The sequence below is a fragment of the Marmota marmota genome, unplaced genomic scaffold (assembly GCF_001458135.2).
Source record: "Marmota marmota marmota unplaced genomic scaffold, marMar, whole genome shotgun sequence".
In the NCBI taxonomy this organism is placed as follows: Eukaryota; Metazoa; Chordata; class Mammalia; order Rodentia; family Sciuridae; genus Marmota; species Marmota marmota.
The window spans coordinates 2,465,396-2,488,539 of record NW_025999905.1 but is presented as its reverse complement, the minus strand read 5'-3'; positions in this window follow the sequence as shown (position 1 = coordinate 2,488,539).

Genomic DNA, 23,144 nt, shown 5'->3' with positions numbered 1-23,144 from the left:
AGAGAGGGAGGTGTGGTGTGAGGGAGTGTTGTGGGAGGGGGGAGGGTGGAGGATGGGAAAGGCAGCGGAGCACAACAGACACTAGTATGGCAATATGTAAATCAATGGATGTGTAACTGATGTGATTCTGGAATCTGTGTATGGGGTGAAGGTGGGAGTTCATAACCCACTTGAATCAAAGTGTGGAATATGATATGTCAAGAAATTTGTAATGTTTTGAACAACCCACAATAAAAAAATAAAAAAAAATAAATAAATAAAAATCAAAATAGTAAAAAGCATTTCAAAATCCTTCACTACATAGGAAATTTATGTTATACTTTATGTTTCAGGTTTTGTATTATATATTTGGAAGCCATTTTATTAAGTGTACAAAAATATCAAGTTGTTATAGCTTTATGTCAAGACTCCTTTTATTTTTAAAGATGTTTTCACTTTATAATATATTCTGGTTCATTTCTGTAGTTATATCAAATGTATATTTATTCACAACTTGTCAATAACATTTTCCATTCTTCTACTTTCATTTCTAGTGCCCTTACCTTTATTTGCATCACTTACAAATTGCATTGATGCTGTAGTCCGGCTGCAGCAAAATAGCCAGGGGGTGACGAACAACTTGAGTACGTTGATACAGCAGGAGTAGGAGCCATTTATTGTAGGACAGGAGCAGTATTTATACATTCCACACAGCTTATCTAATTAACATAAACTAGATACAGCAGTCAACCAATCAGGAATCTCCACACTTAATGGCTCGTTTTTGTTACTTCTCAAACCACTCCCTCTGGCATTTTGCCAGGCACCATCCAGACTTGTTTATGAACTCTAACATTCCCCTGGCAAAATGCCAGGTGTTATTTTGACTTGTTTATAGACTCTAACACATTGACATTTGTTTTTTTCTTTTGGTGATGGTTATGTTTGTTGTTAGTATGTATTTACACTTTCTATTTTCATATTTTATTAGTATTTCATCTAATAACATAGTTTGGCCATTGGATCATTAGGATCTATTTGTGTTTTCTATTTTTCTCCATTTTTTTCTGTAAATACTTCTACTCCTTCCTTCCGCCAACATTTTAAACCATTATTTAGTTTTATAATTTTTTTTCCTAGTTCATTTTCCTTAGTAGTTAGAAGTTATATAACATATATTATAAGTTATATATAGTTCATATTTTAAAATAAAGTTTCTATTTTCTTCTAATGGCTATCCTTCTTAGAAAATCAGGATATTATACTTTTACTTCAAACACAATCACTTGATTGATATGATATTGTTATGTAATTTCCTATTCCCTTCCTTAATCCCATCCATTTTTTTTGAAATTTATTTGTTTACTTTAATTTGTTATACATGACAGCAGAATGCATTTCAATTCATAGTACACATATAGAGCACAATTTTTCAAGTCTCTGGTTGTTGGCAAAATAGAGTCACACCATTTGTGTCTTCATACATGTATTTAGGGTGATGATGTCCATCTCATTCCCCCATCTTTCCTACTCCCATGCCCTCCCCTCCCCTACCTCCCCTTTGCCCTATCTAAAGTTCCTACATGCTTTCCTCAATCCCCATTATGGAACAGCATCCTTATATCAGAGAAAACATTTGGCATTTGGATTTTGGGGATTATCTAACTTCACTCAACATTATATTCTCCAACTCCATCCATTTACCTGAAAATGCCATGATTTTATTCTCTTTTAATGTTGAGTAATATTACATTATGTGTATATATCACATTTCCTTTAATCATTCATCTGTTGAAGGGCATCTAGGTTGGTTTCACAATTTAGCTATTGGGAATTGTGTTGGTATAAACAGTGATGTGGCTGCATCACTCTAGTATGCTATTTCTAGGTCCTTTGGGTATAAATCAGAGGAGTGAGATAGCTGGGTCAAATTGTTATTCCACTCCCAGTTTTCCAAGGAATCTCCACACTGCTTCCAGACTTGTTGCCCCAATTTGCAGTCCCACCAGCAATGTATGAGTGTATCTTTTCCCCCACATCCTCGCCAATACATATTGTTGTTTGTATTCTTAATAGCTGCCATTTTGACTGGAGTGAGATGAAATTTTAGAGTAGTTCACTTTACAATATACAATTTTAGAGTAGTTCTAGCATTTGTCTAATTGCTAGAGATGTTGAACATTTTTTCATATATTTGTTGATTGATTGTATATCATATTCTGAGAAGTGTCTGTTCATTTCCTTGGCCCATTTACTGATTGGGTTGTTTGTTTTTGGTGTTAAGTTTTTTCAGTTCTTTATATATCCTAGAGATTAGTGCTGTATCTGATGTGCATGTGGTAAAAATTTGCTTCTATTCCGTAGGCTCTCTATTCACCTCACTGATTATTTACTTTTCTGAGAAGAAGCTTTTGAGTTTGAATCCATTCCATTTATTGATTCTTGATTTTATTTCTTATGCTATAGGAGTCTAATTAAGGAAGTTGGGGCCTAGTCCAACATCATGAAGATCTGGGACTACTTTTTCTTCTACTAGGGTCTCTGGTTTAATTCCTAAGTCTTTAATCCACTTTGAGTTGAGTTTTGTGCCTGGTGAGAGATAGGGGCTTAATTTCATTTTGCTGTATATGGATTTCCAGTTTTCCCAGCACCATTTGTTGAAGAGGCTATATTTTCTCCAATATATGTTTTTGGCATCTTTGTCTAGTATGAGATGACTGTATTTATGAATATCATGCTAAATGAAATAAGCCAGTCCCCAAAAACTAAAGGCCAAATGTTTTCTCTGATAAGCAGATGCTGATCCATAGTGGGGAGTGGGTAGGGAAGAATGAAGGAATTTGGATTGTGCAGAGTGAGGGGAAGGATGAGGTAGTCGGGATGGAAAGGACAGTAAAATGAGGCAGACATTATTACCCTGTATATATGTATGATTACACTACTGGTGTGACTCAACACTATGTATAGCCAGAGGAATTAAAAATTATGCTCCATATGTGTTCAGTGTGTCAAAATGCATTCTACTGTCATGTATAACTAATTAGAAAAAAATAAAAATTCATATTCCTTAATTTTTGAAACTTGATTTTCTTTTGTATAGAAGTTTCATTTTATAGTTATAGTCTTTAAGTGTTAGAAATTATATTGTACTGTGTTTGGCATTGAAAAATGTTGGTGATAAATCGGCATTGATATAATTTTCTTTATTTTTAAGTTTGCATCTGTTTATCAGGTTGCTTATAAGATCTCCCTTGGTATTAACATTCTAACATTCTGAAGCTTTACAGAATGTCTAACTCTTTGTGGGCGTGTGTGGTTGTCTTGGTATACTTTTATACTTTGTGCTTCCTTTGTCTGTGAATTCATATAATTCTTCAGTTTGGGATGATTTGTAGTGGCATCTCTTTATATAGCTTATCTCCTAGCTTCCTTTGGTTTCAAATTCTGTGATTCCTATCAGAAATATGTTAGAACTTACTGTTTGAAACTCTAAGTCAGTCTCTGTGTATATATTTGGTTGTTATAATTTTTTATTTTATAATTTGCATATCTTGCCTAGTTCTTCAGATCTGATTTTATGGTAACTAAATTCACTTTTTTTGGGGGGGTGGGTCATCTGGAGATTGAACCTAGGGGTGTTATATCACTGAACTACAACCCCATTCCCTTTTATTTATTTTTTATTTTGAGACAGCATCTTGCTAAGTTGCTGAGGCTAGCTTTGAACTTGAGATCCTCCTGCTTCAGTCTTCTGAGCCACTGGGTTTAAAGCTGTGCACCACCATACCTGGCTATTTCACTTTTTAGTTGTGTCTAGTCATCTGTTTAAATTATCCATTCAATTTTTAATTGTAAATTACAGATTTCATTTTTAAATTTTTACATCTTTTATATCTACTACCATTTTCATTGGTAGATTGCTTTTGTGATTTCATTCTTTATTTAAACATGTTATATCTAGTTTTATTTTAATTTTAATAATATTTACACTAACCAACATGCATCTTCCTTATGCCAATGTTCCACTCTCATACCTTGTTTCCTTCTATATCATGATCTCTGATTATGAGCATTTCTTTCCTTGATCCTACTTGGTGGGAAGCCAAGGGCCTAAATGTGAGGTGCTTTAAATTACAGAAAATTTTTATTTGCATCTGCTGTGATCCAAGAGGTTCTGGTAATTACCTGAAAGCCCTTACTCAAAGGGAAGCCAACTTGGTCCTGCATACTGTGACACCTTCCTATAATAGCATCTGATCCCAACACTGGAATGGATAGTCTTACCTTGGACAAACATAGCTTTCAGGTTAGTTTATTGCTCACTACTTCCTCCTCCGATCTCAATTCATAGCTTTCTTATTGGCTTGTTTGAGCCCTTGGAGATTTATTTCTTCTATTTCTTGAAGCCCAGAAATGTATTTTTATTCAAGATATAGTGGTTTTATAAGAGGAGCAATCTTCTTAGTGTCTAATCTGCCCTTTTATTGGAAACATATATGTCTCAAATTTTTTAAAATTCTTATGAAATTTCAAATGAAAATGTTAAAATTTCTTCTGTGGAAAGGGTTACTTAAACATGTCTTACTCAAAACTTAAGATATGAGGAAAATATAACACCTTCGTTATCTTCAAGTTGCAACTCCTAAATTAATTCAAATCCCTGTGACTACAAATGCATTATTTTAAAAAGCACCTTACTGCTGAGAGCCATAGCCAAGTAGGAATGACGCATGGCATTTTGGTTTGAAAGGTGACCCTGCTCAGGGATTAGGGTGGCTCCGGGTTTAGGGTAGATCCTGCTGGGAATAGGGCGGCTCCAGGATTAGGGTGGATCCATATCCTGCTGCCTCAGGCGCCCACTCCTTTAGAGTTCTCGGGTTCTGGGAGAATTGGTACGCAGATCCCGGTGGAGAGAGTGTATTCCCAAGTAGTGTGGGTAGAGTGTCGGTGAGAGTTGGAGGAATAAAGAGTTGCTGTTTGAATCTACAAGGCTTTGTGGTGGCTCGGTTATTTTGTGCCCAGCCAGACTGCGGCACCTTACCAGTGACTTAAGTGCTGTCTAAGATCTCCCCTCAACACACACACACACACACACACACACACACACACACAGATTTTTTAAAAAGTAAAACAAACACTAGCTTCTTAACAGTGGTTATCAGCATTTAGCCAATCTATAAGAAACAAAAGCAATTATCTCAATCTTATACCTATGATCTCCTAATAAGGTGACATGATTCTTCGAATTCTCCAGATTAGGTCTTTGGCATCATTAGCATTTAACCTCTTTTGCTAAAGTAATGGTATTATATCTGAAAACAAGACTTCTTATAACTTACATGATTTAATATTTGGTTAGCTATTTCTACTCCATTCTATTACACACTTCCTGAATAGTAACAGAATTTGCAAACACTAGAATATGAGTATCACTACCAATTTGCATTAACATAAAACTCTTCTTCAAACTATCTGTAATTATTTCATGCCTCATAAATCCAAGTCGGTTCTGTTTATTAATCTGCCCATAATTCTTTCAAGTCTTGTCGCCAAAATCTAGGCATATATCTTCATAGCACATTTAGTTATTTAAATGGGCCCATAATTTTAAGGACTCTTTTTCTTCCCTTTCCTAAGTTAGTAATAGGTATTTTCCTTATAGCTGGGGAAAATTCACCTTTCCTGTATGTTCTACAAATACTTAGCATACATTGTGTCAATTTTGTCCTAAAATTACAAAATGACTCATTGAATGGCTGCATTCTCCTATTTTTGCCCTTAGCAAGTTTGCAAATGTCATTTAGAGAAAATTAATTTGTCTCCACAGGACGTTCTAATCAGTGACATTGGGGATATATTTTCAAGCATTTCTTAGTGTTTAAAGTTAGCAGAAAATAAATTCACTGGAGTTATGATACCACTTTCCCCCATTTTTATAAGACCAAAGGAAATGAGAAAATATTCTCTGCCATCACAGCACTCTGAGCCTGTTTTCCCTGGGGCAAAACATACTTAGATATAGGACAGACATTGGGGTGAAACAGTATGTTTGAATGCTAAGGAAATTGCTCCTTAGAGGCCTAAAAAGTTAATGTGTCTCATTAAATTACTACCACGGAACACTACCAGGTTGCACAGAAAGTCAAAACTAGAAGAGGCTGAAGAAATCATCTGGCACTACAAAATCACTTTCTAGGTAAGACACTGAAGCTCTGGAAAGTTATGTGATTTGGTGAAAGTCACAAACTAGTAAAAGATTCACCATTATAACTTAGGTTTCTGATTCTTAGATATAATACTCTACACTACTGAGAAGATATGAATCTTACTTTACCCTGATAAAAATTGATAATTTATCTTTTAATTAAAAATATTAGAATCCAGTTAGAATGTCAATCATCAGGAATACAAATAGCAATGAATGCTGCTGAAGATGTGGAAACAAAGTAACTCATACATGGTCAGTAGGAATGTAAATGAAAATCAGTTTTTAGGTTCCTCAAGAGATTAGGAATGTATACACCCCATGATCCAGCTATACCTCCTTGATGTCTAGTCAAAGGATTTAAAGTCAGCATATTATAGAAATACATGCATGCCCATGTTTACAGCAACACAATTCATAATAGTAAAATTAAAGAGCCAGCCTAGATGTCCATTGATACATGGATTGTTTAACAAAAAAGTGTCACACATACATAATGGAGTTTTATACATCTGTAAACAATAAAATTATGTCATTTGCAGGACAATTGGTAGAACTAGAGAGCATTACATTAATCAAAATAAGCTAGACTCCAAAAGTCAAGGGTCATATGTGTTCTCTCTCATGTGAAAGTTAGAAAAAAAAAGAAAATCATGTTAAAATAGAAGAGGGGCCAACAGGGTAAAAGATGCAGGTCAGGAGGAAGAAGGAAGGAGGGGCAAGGGTACTTGGGAATAAAACTGATATTATGGACACGTACAAATATGCCACAATGAAATACATGATTCTGTAATTATTATGTGCCAAATTTTTATTTAAAAAGTATTGTGAAAATGCAGTCATTTTTTTCTGTATCTCCTAAACCATATGGAGTCATTAAAATATATGAATATATAAACAAAAGGCAGATAGAGAAAGGTTAGATGATGGGTACTAAACTGGTTAAATAGAAGGAATTAGTTCTGGTTTTCTAAAGAATAACTGTGGAGTATAATAATTGGATCTATTTCAAAATAACTATAAAGTTTCCCAACACATAAAAATGAAAAATTCTTGAGAAGATAGAAATGATAATTATTCTCACTGATCATTGCACATTGTTTAGATGTATCAATTTATTATACTATACTCCTAAAATATGTACAAATATTATGTAAATTAAAATATATCTGAGCTAAAAATATATAGGCAGGAATAGATATTTTTATAGATAACAAATTTATAGTCTTTAATGATTGACAAAATTTGTAGTATTTAGAATTGTCCATATGAGGTGCGAAATGACCTTATGTTACCTTGTGAAAAAACAGGATTAACATTTCAAACATCTTATTAAACCTCTTCATGGGTTATGAATGCCGCAGTCTGGCTGGGCACAATTCAGGAGCCACTTGTCAAAAGAAACAAACTTTATTTTTAGAACCACACACGCCACACCACACAGCTCCTCAGGAAAAACCTTCAGAGCCCAACTGCCACCACCGGCTTCCCACAAGCCTCTCAACCTCCACCACTCCTCCTGCTCTTGAGGCCGATTGGCTGGGTCGCGTGGGCGGAGCCAAAAAAAGTCCCCCAATGAGCAGCTCCATAGTCTGAAAGGGCGGGGAAACAGCCCAATGAGCATCACCACAGAGGAGCCAATCAGCTAGAAGTTGCTGGGGCGCTGTGAGCCAATCATCAGCTGGTAGTCTGAAAGTTTGCTGGGGCCCCTTCAGCTGTGGCTCTCAACATCTCCCCCTCTCTGTTTAAACAACAAGCATGTGGCTTAGGGACCGTGCCTGCCTTAGGTTGTCCAATAGTACATATGGTGCTTACCCGTTATGGAATGAGCTGACCTCAAGGCATCAGCCTCCTGTCTTAGGTTGGTACTGTTGCAATTGGATCTTACCCGTCACTGATTACTGGTCCAGTATACAGCCACATCTGTGGATAGGTCTTTGTACCAGTGTGGGGGGGTAAGGTTCTTTGCCTCACCTCTGTTGGCCCCCAAATTTTAGCTGAACGATCATGACAAGCAGAAGGGAGGAAGATACACCAAGCCAATTGAAGGCTCCTTTTGGAAAAATTGTACCACTGATGACATCATCAGCAAAAATACCCCAACACTACCACAAGTCGCTGCACCAACAGATAGTTCACAATGCATACAGGTGAGTTCACAATGCATACAAGTGATACATAGTCCAGGCAAGTTCTGCAAGCAGTTCAGTGATGGCTATTGCAGAAGCCGTAGATTGGTTTTATCTTTGTCTTCACCGGCACTGGGATGAAGATAGGAATTCTGGCAATAATGGCTAAAGAAAAAATTATGTAACATTCCAGAAGGCACTAAAAGAAAACAATTTTCTTAACAATTTACATTATCTTGAAGAGAATTATTAAATATAATGAAAAGGAAAGGTGAAAGTAAACAAACATATCTGTTAACCTCCTTTTTTGTTCACATATTAAAACAATCCTCAACAGTTATGTAATGACTCCTTTAAAATCTTCAACTATAAAGCAGGGATTATGGCTCAGTGGTAGAGAATTTGCCTAGAATATTTGGGGCACTGGGTTTGATTCCCAGCACCACATAAAAAACAAATAAAGATATCATGTCCATCTACAACTGAAAATATATTTTAAAAAATATTTTAATATAAGCTCTAGAAAAATAAGGTTTTCTAAAAAATTTGAATATGATATTGAAGGCTACAAAAGAAATGAGGCCTTTATAACTCATAAAATAAAGCTGCCCCTCAAAATAAACAAGTTCAAGGAAATTAATGTGACATATTAAAGCAATCAATTCTCCTTCATGACAATATAACACAAGGAAGAATTACAATATAGTAACTCAACACTGAAGTCAGAAATAAATAAAATGTTGTGGTTTACACTTAAAAATCATTCAGTTTAACATATTTCAATCTAATTCAAAATAAACTTTGGGTTTCTTTTAGTGAAGTAGTATTGATGATTGAAGCAGAAATGTGCCCTGTAGGAATCTACTACCAGAAAGCCATCCCTATGTGAAAAGAAAAGCTGCCAGGTACTTCATTAAAGTCAAGCGCGATCAAGGGCTTTAAGGCAGGTAACAGAAACAGTCTTCCAGAATCAGAGGAAGACATGAGTTATACTCATTTTCTCTGACCCTTAAAGATGTGTGTAAATGATTGTAATCAATAACACTATATCATACCTACTGTGTTCCAGGTATTAGTTAAATATTTTATTCTAAATAATACCACAAGACAAGTAGTATATTAAAATTATCTTATTATGAATGAGAAAATCCAATCAATATTAAGGAGACCAGAATGAGCCCTGTTTTCAGTAGCATTAGATTCATTGCTTCCATTTTATCCTATTATATAAGTAATGCTCTGATGAATATTTTGCATTCACATCTCATTTTTTACAAATGCAAGAATTTCTCTGTGATACTTAATAGAATTTCTCAGTAATTGAGAAATCCATTTTACTGGATACTAGCAGATATTTTTCCAAAAGTATTGTATTACCTTCAAATTTGCACTATGTAAAAGAATACAATTAAGAATCTATTTACCTTTAATATCTTTTCCTCCACATTTCCCTTAATACCCACAATATCTTACATATTTATTCTTTGTCATTCTAGCACCAAAAAAGTACATTTTTGCTATATTTGGTAATACTTAGAAGTGATATTGAGCATATTTTCATTTGTTTATTGGCCATTAAGGTTCTCATTTGCATGAATTTTCTATTAAAATCATTGACCATTTTTAACTGGATGATTTGTTCTTTTCTTTTGGTTTGGTATTATTTATACATTCTGAACACTATGATATGCCTTGCAAATACCACACTTTTACTTGCATGTTAATAACATGGGATCAAAGTTTTTGTCTTATTTTTTCCTTGCTTAGAATGTTTTAAAGGTGTAACAGCTGGATGTGGTGCTGGACACCTGTAATCCCAGCAATTTGGAAGCCTGAGTCAACATCGCTAATTCAAAGCCAGCCTTAGCAAATTAGCAAGGCCCTAAGCAACTTAGCAACACCCTGTATCAAAATAAAAATAAAAAGGGCTGGGGATGTGGCTCAGTGGTTAAGCATCCTGGGGTTCAATAAATAGGTCTAATTTACATATCAAAAATTTCTCTCTTTTAAGTATAATCATGGAGGGATAAAATAGTTGAAAAATACCTTCATGACCCTTTGTATTTAACATTTTCCTACAGCACTAGCCTCTGGTAACCACAGACTGATTTATTTTCCATCTCCAGAATTCGATAGTAATGTAAGTGGAGTCATAGAATATATAACCTTTAGGATTTATATAATAAAATACTAAATAAACACATGCACACAAATGTGGTATGTTTTATTATGTAGCTGTATCAGAATTTGTTTATTTACCAGTTGAAGGACAGTTGAGTTACTTCAACCCAACTGGAATTGGAATTCCTCCTACATCTATCAGTTATATGGCTCACAAATGTCCTTTGGGCCACGTATTCACCATGAATAACAGCATATGGGTTCATGCATTTTCTTTGTAACTTGGACAGCTACAGAAACTACATGTGTACTTTTTTGCCAGTTGCTTTTATTATGCCTTATGTTCTTGTTGGATCTGGAATTGAATATATACCAGTCAATAAAAAGAACAATTTTAAGCTTGGGTATCAGAATCTAAGGTAAATTAATTCCTTTTTTTTTTTTTAACATATATGGCTTAGGTTTAAAAAGCAATTAAGAATACATACTTGACATTTACCAAAATTTAGAGTACTTCTTATAAAAGGGTTAGCAATACAACCATAATATTCAGCAGAGGTCAAAGAAATATTTTAAAGAGAAAAAATTATATTTTCATGAATCTATTTCTAAAATAATTATGTAAACGCCAATAAGATGAAGTGACTACTTTTATGAACATTATTTAATCAATATTATAATTACATATCTCTTTCATTTTCATTCCATTTCTTGAAACAATGGTCAATTGTCCTGTTAAATATAGTTATTTTGTCATGATGATAATGACTATCTTAATATGTTTCAGAATAGCTGTTTAAAAATATGGCTCATGGGCTGTTGCTGTGGCTCAGTGGTAGGGCACATGTGAAGTACTGGGTTCTATCATCAGCACCATGTAAAATATAAACAAAAAAAATAAGGATATTGTGTCCTTCTATAATTTAAAAATATTTTTTTTAAAAAGTGGTTCATATAATCTAAAGAACTTCATACTGGTTTTAATAATGCTGATTCCTGAGTCTCACCAGGGGATTCTGAGACAGTATAGCCGTGATATTGTCCAGGATGCTCTGTTAGCAAAACCCTGATGTTTCCATGCACATACTAGAGAGTTTTCACAGTTGGATCTGGGGCTTGCACAGATATATCTTGGTTACTTACTTGATCTCTTTGAAGGAGAAGAAGGAGAAGAGGGCAGGTCATTGTCATAGAGTAAGCACGTTAGAACTGTGAAAAGGAAGATTGGGAAAATCTATTTGCACAGGAATAATTTGTTTTACTTTAAGGAACATGAATCTAGTAATGGCCTGAGAAAATTTCAAACCATATACTTTGTAAGCAGCTTTTACTCAATTTTATAATTTTTCTTGTTCATGCTTTTTCCATTCAAAAGTTTGGTTTTTGTTTCTATTTTTCATTTGCCTGTGTTTCCAACTATTTATTTTTAATGATGTGGTAAAAAATGAAAGTTTACACATTAAAAATGTATTATGGGTTAGCTAATTTTGTTCTCCTACATATTATATTTGATTTTCTTTCTCCTGTGACAACTAAATGTTTTTCACTTCTGGAATTACTAATGAAAGTCTTCTGTTTTCTATAACTTCCTGACAGATTTGTGTTAATTATTGATACATTCAGTCACAATAACTAGCTATAAATTTAAATCAGCCCACATCCAATCTATTCTACTTGTTTGTTTATTGTCTTTCCCCTGCCATCACCTAAACATACTATTTGACAGAATGTGAGTCACATTAATACAGAAGTTTCTCTTTCATAATTTTGTCATTTTGTAAATTGGGGTTAAAAACATTAAATATAGCCAAATTCAATTTTTATGATATGTCAATTAATCATTTTTCGCTTTACAGTAGTCTTATAGGACTATCTGCTATTAATTTAAGTTAGCTTTTTCGCCATCAAATAGTGTTTCAAAGTATAGGACAGATGCTTAAATTAAAAGTGTACTCTATAATGATCAAAAACACATCATTCATATAACTGTTTTCCTGGAATAATTGTTGTTATTTTGCTGGTCATCAAGTATATATGAATGAAACTTTCTTGCCTATTTAAACTTACTATAATTCCAGAAGTTTATGAAGCTGAAAATCATGTTTTTTATGATTTCAACAATGTACATCTTTAGTAGAAACACAAAAGAAACTCAACATATCAGAAACCTAAAACAATTGGAAAATGAACTGTTATTAATGGACATGAAACTAAAAGCCAAGTTAGGTTTAGCATTGCTTGCTATTTTAAAAACCATCCCCCCCCCAACTCTGTGTGTGTGTGCGTGTGTGTTGTGTGAGTAGAGAGAGAGAAAGAGAGAGAGAGAGATATTCAAAGACATTGAATTATTAAAGGTTTTGCTTTCTTTTGTAGTAATTCACAGTCACATATAATAGAAACTTCAAAACAATAATTCATTTGAAAAATGAGCAATCCTTCTTTTCTTCAGTATTTCTTTCCTCCAGAACATCATGATGTATTAAACAAAGAATTTGTTTCCACAGACCATATCTTCTTAATTAAATGAAAAAACTATATAAAAGTAAATGTTACAATCATACAACCATTGTTAATGATTTATAATGAACTCTGTATTAAATTATATCCAGAAATAATCTTTTAAAAGGCTTGTTCCATCATATGCTACTCATTAAAAGAGCCCAAATACATCCAAATGAATCTTTGGCCAAGTTGTTAACAAGGAGGCAGTTTACCATGAGGTCATTATAGTTCTGATGTCTTTTATAAATAATAATAGCTTTAGTGCTCCATCATCATTAAAATGTAAACAGTTTTGTAGAATGGTTTGAATTACAATTACATCAAGCTGATTAGCTCAATTCTTAGCAGATCACAAACTCTTCTGTGAGGTTAAGGAAACAGAGCTGTCTGCTCATGTTTTAGCACTCCTGCTAGCTTCACATCTAGCTAAATGGAAAAGGAGGCAGGTAGAGTCACTATAAAGCCCTTCTACATCCTTCACACACACACACACACACACACACACACACAAAGACTGAAATGATTGTATTATTTTGCTTATAAAGAGCAAAGGAACAGGAATGTCTATTTTCAAATTTGTTGACTCAGTCTATCACAGATACAGACCCCAAGCTTTCACATGTAAATCACAATAATAATAGGCTGACTCAAATTACTGAGTAGGACAGATCTCCCTGCAATTTGAATGCTTATGCATGTAGTAATAAAGAATAAATGCTTACTAAAAGAATGCATGATTGAAACAATACAAATAAAGCCAATAATGAAGCATAAAGAGCCACACAATACTTTAAGCAAGTCCTCTTGTTTCAAAATAGAAATATAGAAAGATTGCTTCAAAGAATATAATCTAAATTTCATATTAACTGTTTATTAAATATCTTAATAATGTTAGATTTCGTTTTAAGTTTCTTCTAGAATGTTTTTTCACCTTTTTCAAAAACTTCTCCATGTGTCTGACAAATCTTTGCCACTATTGACTGTTTTTCCCCCCTTCTGTCATTCTTCTTTACCTATAGATCTCAAATATTCATAACCAAGGATAATTTTGATACATATGGCTTAAAAAAACAAGGGGCACTATATGATAAAAGTTGTGTTTTTTTATTTCTCTGTAAGATTGATACACATAAAACACAATGTTGTACATTTTTAAAGACTTAGATAAATATTTACATCCTTTATTAGGAAAAAATGAGGCATTTCTGCTTCAGAAAAAAATAGGAAGTAGGTATTTCTGACTTGAAGAGTACAGTGAACCTTAAATACCAAATTCAGAATGGATGCATCCAGGGATAAAAGAATCAGAAATGTGCTGTTTGTCCCAGGTGACATGGCAAGCTCTGTGACTGAACATAGCTGTTGGGTCAGGTTTGCCAAAATCCACTTGATACCAAGCATACTATAATAAAGAAGAGTTTTAAAGAATTGTATCATTCCAGAAAGATGACAGGAATCTAGAGAAAATAAAAGAAAAGTGTAATTTAAGGAAGAAATATGGTCACAATGCTTTAGTATCTTTGTAGCACCATAATCTTGAGGACAAACTTCATGACATTCAAGAAGGATCAAGAAGACTTAGCAATCTCTGTCCTCTACTTAGCATCTGGGTTTTGAGGAGGTAGTCACAGGTGTTACTAACTGACATTTTCAACACCTTCAGCAATACAGAATGCACATCTCTCAGCAACTTCACTCAATATCACTGATAACTTCATAATAGTGCAACTTTTTTCTTCATTAAGGAGGAGATCATTTCAGTGAAATAATTAAAACAGAACTATTCTATGATTAGAAAAGCAAATGTTACTCACCCCTGACTGTTTGTGAGTCATCCCTCTGTCCCTTTCTTCCACTGTATTGTTTTTCATTCGTTGTCTCCTTTTTTTGCTTTCTCTCATTTAAAAGAATAATTACCGTTGATCATCTTCTACATGGTATATAATGTCCTATGAACTAAATGATTGAACAAACATCTGTCTACCTAGAACTGAATTTTAGAAGATGAAAATTCATAAAAATAGCTGAATGGAATTATATTCTTCCAGATGGCAAATTCTACGATGAAATCTAAATCTGGGTAAAGGGGGCAGACAGTAATCTTGGTGACGAAAGGCAGAGGCTATTTTATATATGGTGGTTAGAAAAGGCATGTATGACAAGATGACATTTGAGCAATAGCAAAGGGAATTGATGAGCTGCTTGTCACAATGGAGGGGAAAAGTCTGAAGCATGGGGAACAACAGGTGCAGTGGCCTCGGGCAAGAGATGCTTAGCTTATTCAATGTTCAAACACGGTAAGGATTTGTGAGAATGACATTGGAAAGGAGAATTGAGAGGTGGTACTGTAGGTCTGAAAACATGATGGACTTTGAATTGTCCCCACATGAAGAAGAACATTAGCAAGTTTTAAGCAAGGAAGTGTTAGGATCTGATTGTACTGAAAATGATCCTTCTAGCCTCTGAGTGGCAGGCAGACAGCTCAGCCCAGTGTATCACAGATGAGTATAGAGAGAAAGGCCCTTTCCTAGTGTCAGGAAAGAGAATTTGCAGTGGATGTAATAAAGGAAAAACCAAAACTCTTATTCCATACTATTTTACATTTGGCTTTATCCTTGAAAGAAATGCTTCCTCTATTAAGAAAGGTAAAGATCTTGGATTTTTGCTGAGGTTCTTGTGCAAGAGTAGAAATCCCAGGTGGGCATCTGCCTTCCCAAATGCCTGAAGAAGCTGCTTTACTGGGGTTAGCAAGGCTGTGTGTGTTACGCAGTTCTTTGTTCTCTCACCCTCATCTTGCATTCTCTCTCCGGTCCTTCCCCTGTGTATCTGCTTTCTGCTTAATCCCTTGTCCTCATGGCACCCTCCAGTCTGGATACGATTTGGGGAGGAGGGCAGAATAGCCACCAGGAAAGGACCAGCCAATTGCAGAACCTCCATCTCTGATTTAGAAGACTCTTAATTGATGCTAGCAGACACGTGGCTCCATAGTTTTCACTGCATGAGAAATATAAATATTGATTTGCTCAATCTACTAAGTGAAAATATAGTTCTCAGCAAATAAGTCCTTTTAAATAAAAGTTTTAAAAACTTTAATATCTGATCAAGAAAGGAGTTTTTTTTTTTTTTTTTTTATACTTTCACTATGTGCTGATTACTTGCTGGACTTCTGAAAGTCCAGACTCAACATTTTGTGGAGATCTTTTTTCTTTTCTATTTATGGTTTTTGTTTTATACTGTAAGACATAGCAAATATATAGCACTGAAGACATATGGAAAAGGATGCAGCATAGCAAAGTCAGAGGAAGGTTATTCATTAAAAGGGGTCCTGAAATATTAGCAGACATCTTTGCCCTCCCAATACATTTCATAGGAGGCACTTTTCATGTCAACTCTGAGGATGACAGAAGGTCCCCAAGTGTTCTCATTATGGAGATCCCTTATAATGACTGGGTCAGGTGCCATATCCTAAAATGCTAAATGCCCCACCCAAGGCTTACCAATCACATTCTGCCCAAAATACGTGCTAACAAATAATATATTCTGCCTAGAACAATTTAGGTTCATGGTTAGAGAATAACATTAATCTTCATTTCATACATTCCACAGCACACTCAAATAGCTCTGGAAAAAAGTACAAGATCATTCCAGATTAGTTGGGAAGAACCCCTGGTATGAATACTAACTATAATATTGGGCATATATTTTAGTAGATGTTTTTCATCAAATTAAGAAAATTCCTACCTACTTCCATTTTTAAAATATATTTTGTTATAGGCATATAATTCATCAAATGCTTTTCTATAGTTTTAGATAGATCTGATGCTATATTCTCTCTCTCTCTCTCTCTCTCTCTCTCTCTCTCTCTCTCTCTCTCTTTCTCTCTCTCTCTCCAGAAATTGAACCCAGGGGCACTTAACCACTGAGCCACATCCCCATCCCTTTATAATTTTTTTTTGTGTGTGTGACAAGTTCTCACTAAGTTGCTTTATGACCTTGCTAAATTGCTAAGACTGGCTTTGAATTTGCAATGTTTCTGCCTCAGCCTCCTAAACCACAGAGATTATAGGCTTGCACACATGCCCAGCTGTATTTTCTTCCATCTGGTGTTATAGAGAATCGTATTGGTACCAATCACAATAATACTTTCCAAATTGAACTGTCTTTGCTTTGCTAGGATAATGGCCCCTATTTTGGCAGAATAATTATTTTATCCATAATGGTGCCAGTTTCAAACATTTAACTTGTTAATTTGATATCAATAAATGAGATTAAATGTACCATTTTCCTTTTTCTTAACTTGTTCCATTTGGGAATCAAAATTATACCAATCTTATGAAAGAGTTGTGAGACTTCCTTCAACTATATATTCTGTAACAAAGCTTAAAGATTTTCCTAAATCCTACTTTTCTTCCCTATAAAATAAGATCTTGATGTTCTTTAATTTATTTCTTAAGTATTATTATCTAAAGTTTTAGTTAATCATACTTAAAAATATTAGATTTTTGTTATATAAAATATGGAATTAGAAAATACAATAATAAAGTAATAAGAAAGATATTATCTAGATGAATCAATTATCTTCACAAAAATGCACTCTAAAAATCAAACCCTCATATTTAAGTTTTATAGGGATTAAAATTATCCCAGGTCAATCTACACTTTAGGTTTATTAAAGATGCCTCATGATGGTTGCTTTATTTTTCTTGGCAATTTTTACAAAATTTCACAAGAGCCAAAACAGCAAGATAGAGAAATGTTTGGCAGGCTGGTGTTGTAACTTCCCAGTCTGAAATCTAATGTACATTTGGTTATGTCAATAAATACAGATTATTAATGTATAAGCAATTTTAATATAAACTACTATAAAAATACAAAGAAACTAACCCAAATTTGTGATGCCATTCCAGCAGTAAAAATTCAATATTTTCTTTTTTATTGGAAACAGAATAGTTATGACTATGTTTTCAAAGTCAATACTAAAGGAAAACTAGTGAATAAATCCATGCAGCTCAGTTTGTGTTCTCACAAATCACTGAATTAAAATGCTATGATCTCCTCCATCAGAATCCACAGAAAATAGAAACTAATTTCATCAGAAACATTTACAGATCTATCTGGCTAATTTATTTAATAGTGAAAACTGGTTTATACCTCAACAATTAGCACTGAAGAAATATAAATTTGGGGATCACTAAACAAATGACAACATTCAGAAGTAACAAGTATTGACTTACTGCCAGGCAGCAATCACAGCTGATAAGCAATATACTAAGTGGTTGTACAAACAGTTTGCTACTACCCATTCATGGTGGCATGATGAAGTGATAACAAGCTAAATTATGCTTTGATCTGGCAAGACAAAGCCTCATTTATCCAACACATATCTATCTAAAGTTCTAATTACTCAAAATGCAGTTTTCTAAACCACAAAATTCTGGCCTATAATTTATTAGATACTGATACTAGGCAAATTGTTTAATTTGTCTCTGTGTTTCTTCAACTATAAAATGCAGATAATGACAGAAACTTTTCATATTCTTTATGAGGAACAAATAAGGAAATATAAATAAGGTGCTGAGACTAGTTAGTGCCTGACACACAGCTAAGGGCTATGGAAGTGCTACCTATCATGATCTGTTGCTTTATGTAATATGGATAAAATTATTTAGGGCAGTATCACTACCTGTAAAGACATTTTATGGGAAATATGATGGGGAGGGGATACTCAGGTCAGGTATGATTACCTGGAAATTATGCAAGAAGAAATACTTGTGAAGGTCATGAACTAGAAACAAAGATCTACTAAACAACTGAGATTTCCTAATACAATCATAGAATGCTTCTCCTTCCACATATTTTACAACCAATGGAAATAGGCTCCAGTGTAATTACCATGTTTTATAGCTGAAAGAGCAGCAAAATGCAAACAATTTCTGAGGAGAACTCAGAAAAGCCCAAAGTCAAGAAAAGAGACAAAAACAAGGATTCCAGAGAAACTTGGACTCAATGTTCAACGTCTCTAGTAATTACAGAAATGAAAATCAAAACTACTTTAAGATTTCATCTCACTCCAGTCAGAATGGCAATTATCAAGAATACAAGTGACAATAAGTATAGATGAGGATGTGGGGGGAAAGGTACACTCACACATTGCTGGTGGGACTGCATATTGGTGCAATCACTCTGGAAAGCAATATGGAGATTCCTCAGAAAACTTGGAATGGAACCACCATTTGACCCAGCTATCCCACTCCTGTGTTTATACCCAAGGGACTTAAAATTAGCAGACTACAGTGACTCAGCCACAACATTGTTTATGGCAGCTCAATTCACAATAGCTAAACTATGGAACCAACCTAGATGCCCTTCAACAGATGAGTAGATAAAGAAAATGTGGTCTATATACACAATGGCATATTACTCAGCCTTAAAGAAGAATGAAATTATGGCATTTGGAGGTAAATGGATGGGGCTGGAGAATATCATGCTAAGTGAAATAAGGGTGTTTCCAAAGATGATTGGCACATGGGACAGCAAACTGACTGGGAAGGCTCTCCCTGAATGTGAGTTGTTCAGTCCAATAGGCTGGATCACTGGTTGGAAAGAAGCCTACACTGCTGCCACAAGCTTTATTCCTCTTGATCAGGTGCTTTGATTGCTACTGAAATCATCTGTGGACATTGGATTCCAGTTTCTTCACTCTTCCATAGGGGCCTCTGACCTTATGATTCTAGGGGTGTTCCAGGACCTCAGTCTCCTACTGAAATCATCATTTGTTTTTCATCTCCAGCTCCATGGACTGAGCAGCTACTAGTTCTTCCAACTCTATGGCCCACAGATGGTCGTTATGGGACTATCCATCTTCATATCTGATAAGTCAAGCTAATAAATCCCCTTTTTACAATCATGCACCTGCATATATCCTGTTGGTTCTGTTCCTGTAGAGAACCCTATCTAATACAATAATAATTCAACTGTATCAATAATGGATTTAAGTGGTGACACATGTCTGTAATCCCAGAAGCTCAGAAGGCTAAGGCAGGAGGATCAGGAGTTCAAAGCTACCCTCAGCAACTTAGTGAGGACCTACGTACTCAGTGAGACCCTGTCTCTAAATAAAACACAAAATAGGGCTGGGAATGTGGCTCAGTGGTCAGTACCCCTGAGTTTAATTCCTAGTACCAACCGTCCCCCAAATCAATTTAAATGAGAATGTTCTAAGTGTAACAATTAAATGATATAGATTTTCAGAACTGATTAAAAAACTCAAATATTTTCTATCTAAAATAAACCCATTTCTTCAAATATAAATATTCTGTTAGGATCAATGTAAAGGAAGAAATAGGATATATGATCCTTCAAAAGTGTGGAGAGCACCATCAGACAAAACAAAATTAAGACTAAATAAAATTATCAGGGGTAAAATAGGGTATTGTATAATGATGAGCAGATCAATTTTTCAAGAAGGCACAACCATCCTAAAGTGGGACACACCTACAAATAGAGCATCAAAATGTATGAGGCAGGGGTTGGGATGTGGCTCAAGCGGTAGCGCGCTCTCCTGGCATGCGTGCGGCCCGGGTTCAACCCTCAGCACCACATACAAACAAAGATGTGTGTCTGCTGAAAACTAAAAAATAAATATTAAAAAAATTTAAAAAAAATGTATGAGGCAAAAACTAACAGAACTAACAGAAGAAATAGGCAAACCTTACATCAAAGATGGAGTGTATTAAAATATACTTTTTGTTATTGATAATTGTCAATTATAAAATACTTTCTTCAACAACAGCTAAATAATTATCCTTCTCAAATTCACAGAACATTAAGGAAGTTAAAACATATTTTGGAACATAAAATGCATCTTACCAAATTTAATCAAATAAAAAATCACACAAAGTATGTTCTCCAACTGAAATGGAATTAAGCTAGAAATTAGTAATAGAAAATTAGCAGGAAAATCACCAAATATTTGGAATTAAATGACACACTTTTAAAGAGATGAGTCAAATAAGATGTCTCAAGAAGAATTAAAACATTTTGAGCTAAATGAAAATGAATATACAACTCACAGAAATCACTATCATGCTATAAAAAGTATTATACCTTAAGACAAATATATAACATTCAGTAATCAAAATATCTGAAATCAATGACCTGAACTGTCAACTAAGATTACTAGAAAATGATTGATTATGATCATTTTAACTCTAAAGCAAGCAGAGGAAAAATAATTAAAATCAGAACAACAAGTAACAAAACTTACAGCAAGAAAATAATAGAGAAAATCAGCAAAATAAAAACAGTCCTTTAAAAAGAATCCTCAAGTGTATATATACATCTATCAAGGTAAATATTGAAATACAGAGGAGCTACAATTAGTATAAAGAAAAATTAAGAAGAGGCCATCATGACTGATCCCATGGACATTAAAATTATAGTAAAGGTATTTATACACTATGGAATATTACTCAGCACTAAAAAATAACAAAATCATGGCATTTGCAGAGAAATGGATGGTACTAGAGCAGATTATGCTAAGCGAAGTTAGCCAATCCCTAAAAAACAAATGCCGAATGTCTTCTTTGATATAAGGGAGGTGACTCAAAACAGAGTAGGAAGGAAGAGCACGAGAAGAAGATTACCACAAAACAAGGAAAAGAGGAGGGAGGAAAAGGAAGGGAGAAGGGGAATTGCACGGAAGACGGAAAGAGACCCTCATGGGTTCACAAAATACATATACGATGGTGTGAGGGGGAAGGGAAGAAAAAAAAAGAGAGAGAGAAGTGTTACAGTAGAATGGGTAGAGAATAGTGATGGGAGGAGTGGGGAGGGGAGGAGGGATAGGGAGGGCAGCAGAATACAACTGACACTAGGATTGCTATATGTATACACATGGATGTATAACCAATGTGATCCTGCAATCTGTACACGTGGAAAAATGAGAATTCATACCCTATTTGAATCAAATGTATGATATGTCAAGATGATTGTATTGTCTTGAGCAACTAATAAAAAATAAAATAAAATAAAATTATAGTAAAGGGAAAATATGAAAAGTCCTAGGTCTAAGAATTTGATATTTTAGATAAAATAGAGTAATTCCTTGGAAGAAACAAATTTCCAAATGCATCCCAGAAACAAATTACCTGAATAATTCTATGATTAAAAAATTACAACATTGAGTAGCCTTTTAAAAAATGATAAATCACTGAAAACATATTATTTGATTGGTGAATTCTAGCTAGCAAGGAAAAATAATACCAATTTTCTAAAATCTTTCCAGAGAAAGATTCAGAGCAAACATTTTCTAACTTACCCTTTGAGAACAGTGTTACTCCAATATAAAACAATCAAATAAACAACAAAAAAAGGAAAACTATACAGAAATCTCTCTCAGGAACATAAATACAAAAAAAAAACTTCAACAAAATCAACTAATTGGGTTAAACAGTGTACAAAAAGAATGTCATGACCAAATAAAATTCACATCCCATAATCAAGTCTTGTTCTGTATTTGAGAATCAATTACCATAATCAATATAAACAGAAAGATCATATGATTCTGACAACTGATCAGAAAAGCACTTAACAAAATCTAACACTATGAAAGGTAAAGGGGATCTCTTCCATTTGATGAAGAGCATCTGTGTTAAATCTATAGGGAACAGCATACTAAATCATGAGAAACTGGTCACTTTTCCCTGGAGATCAGGGAAAAGGCAAAGATATTCTATCTACTCCTATTAGGCATTATACTAGAAGTGAATAACACAATGAGAAAAAAATGAGTACAACTATAAGAAAAATAAATAAAATATGTACAAATTGGAAAAGAAAACATAAAAAAGTCTCTATTTCTACATGATTGTCTAATACAGAATCTCACAGAACTGATAAAAAATATTCTGCAACTAAAAATCAAGAATATCAAGGGTAAGCATACAAAGATTATATACAAAATCAATGTCTTTCTGTTAGAGTCTGTAAACAAGTCGGGATGGCGCCTGGCATTTTGCCAGGGGGAGTGGTTTGTGAGGTGGCACCAGGGAGCCATTAAGTGTGGAGATTCCTTATTGGTTGACTGCTGTATCTAGTTTATGTTAATTAAGATAAGCTGTGTGGAATGTATAAATACCCTTCCTGTCCTACAGTAAACGCCTCCCACTCCTGCTGTATCAATCTACACAAGTTGTTCTTCACCCCCC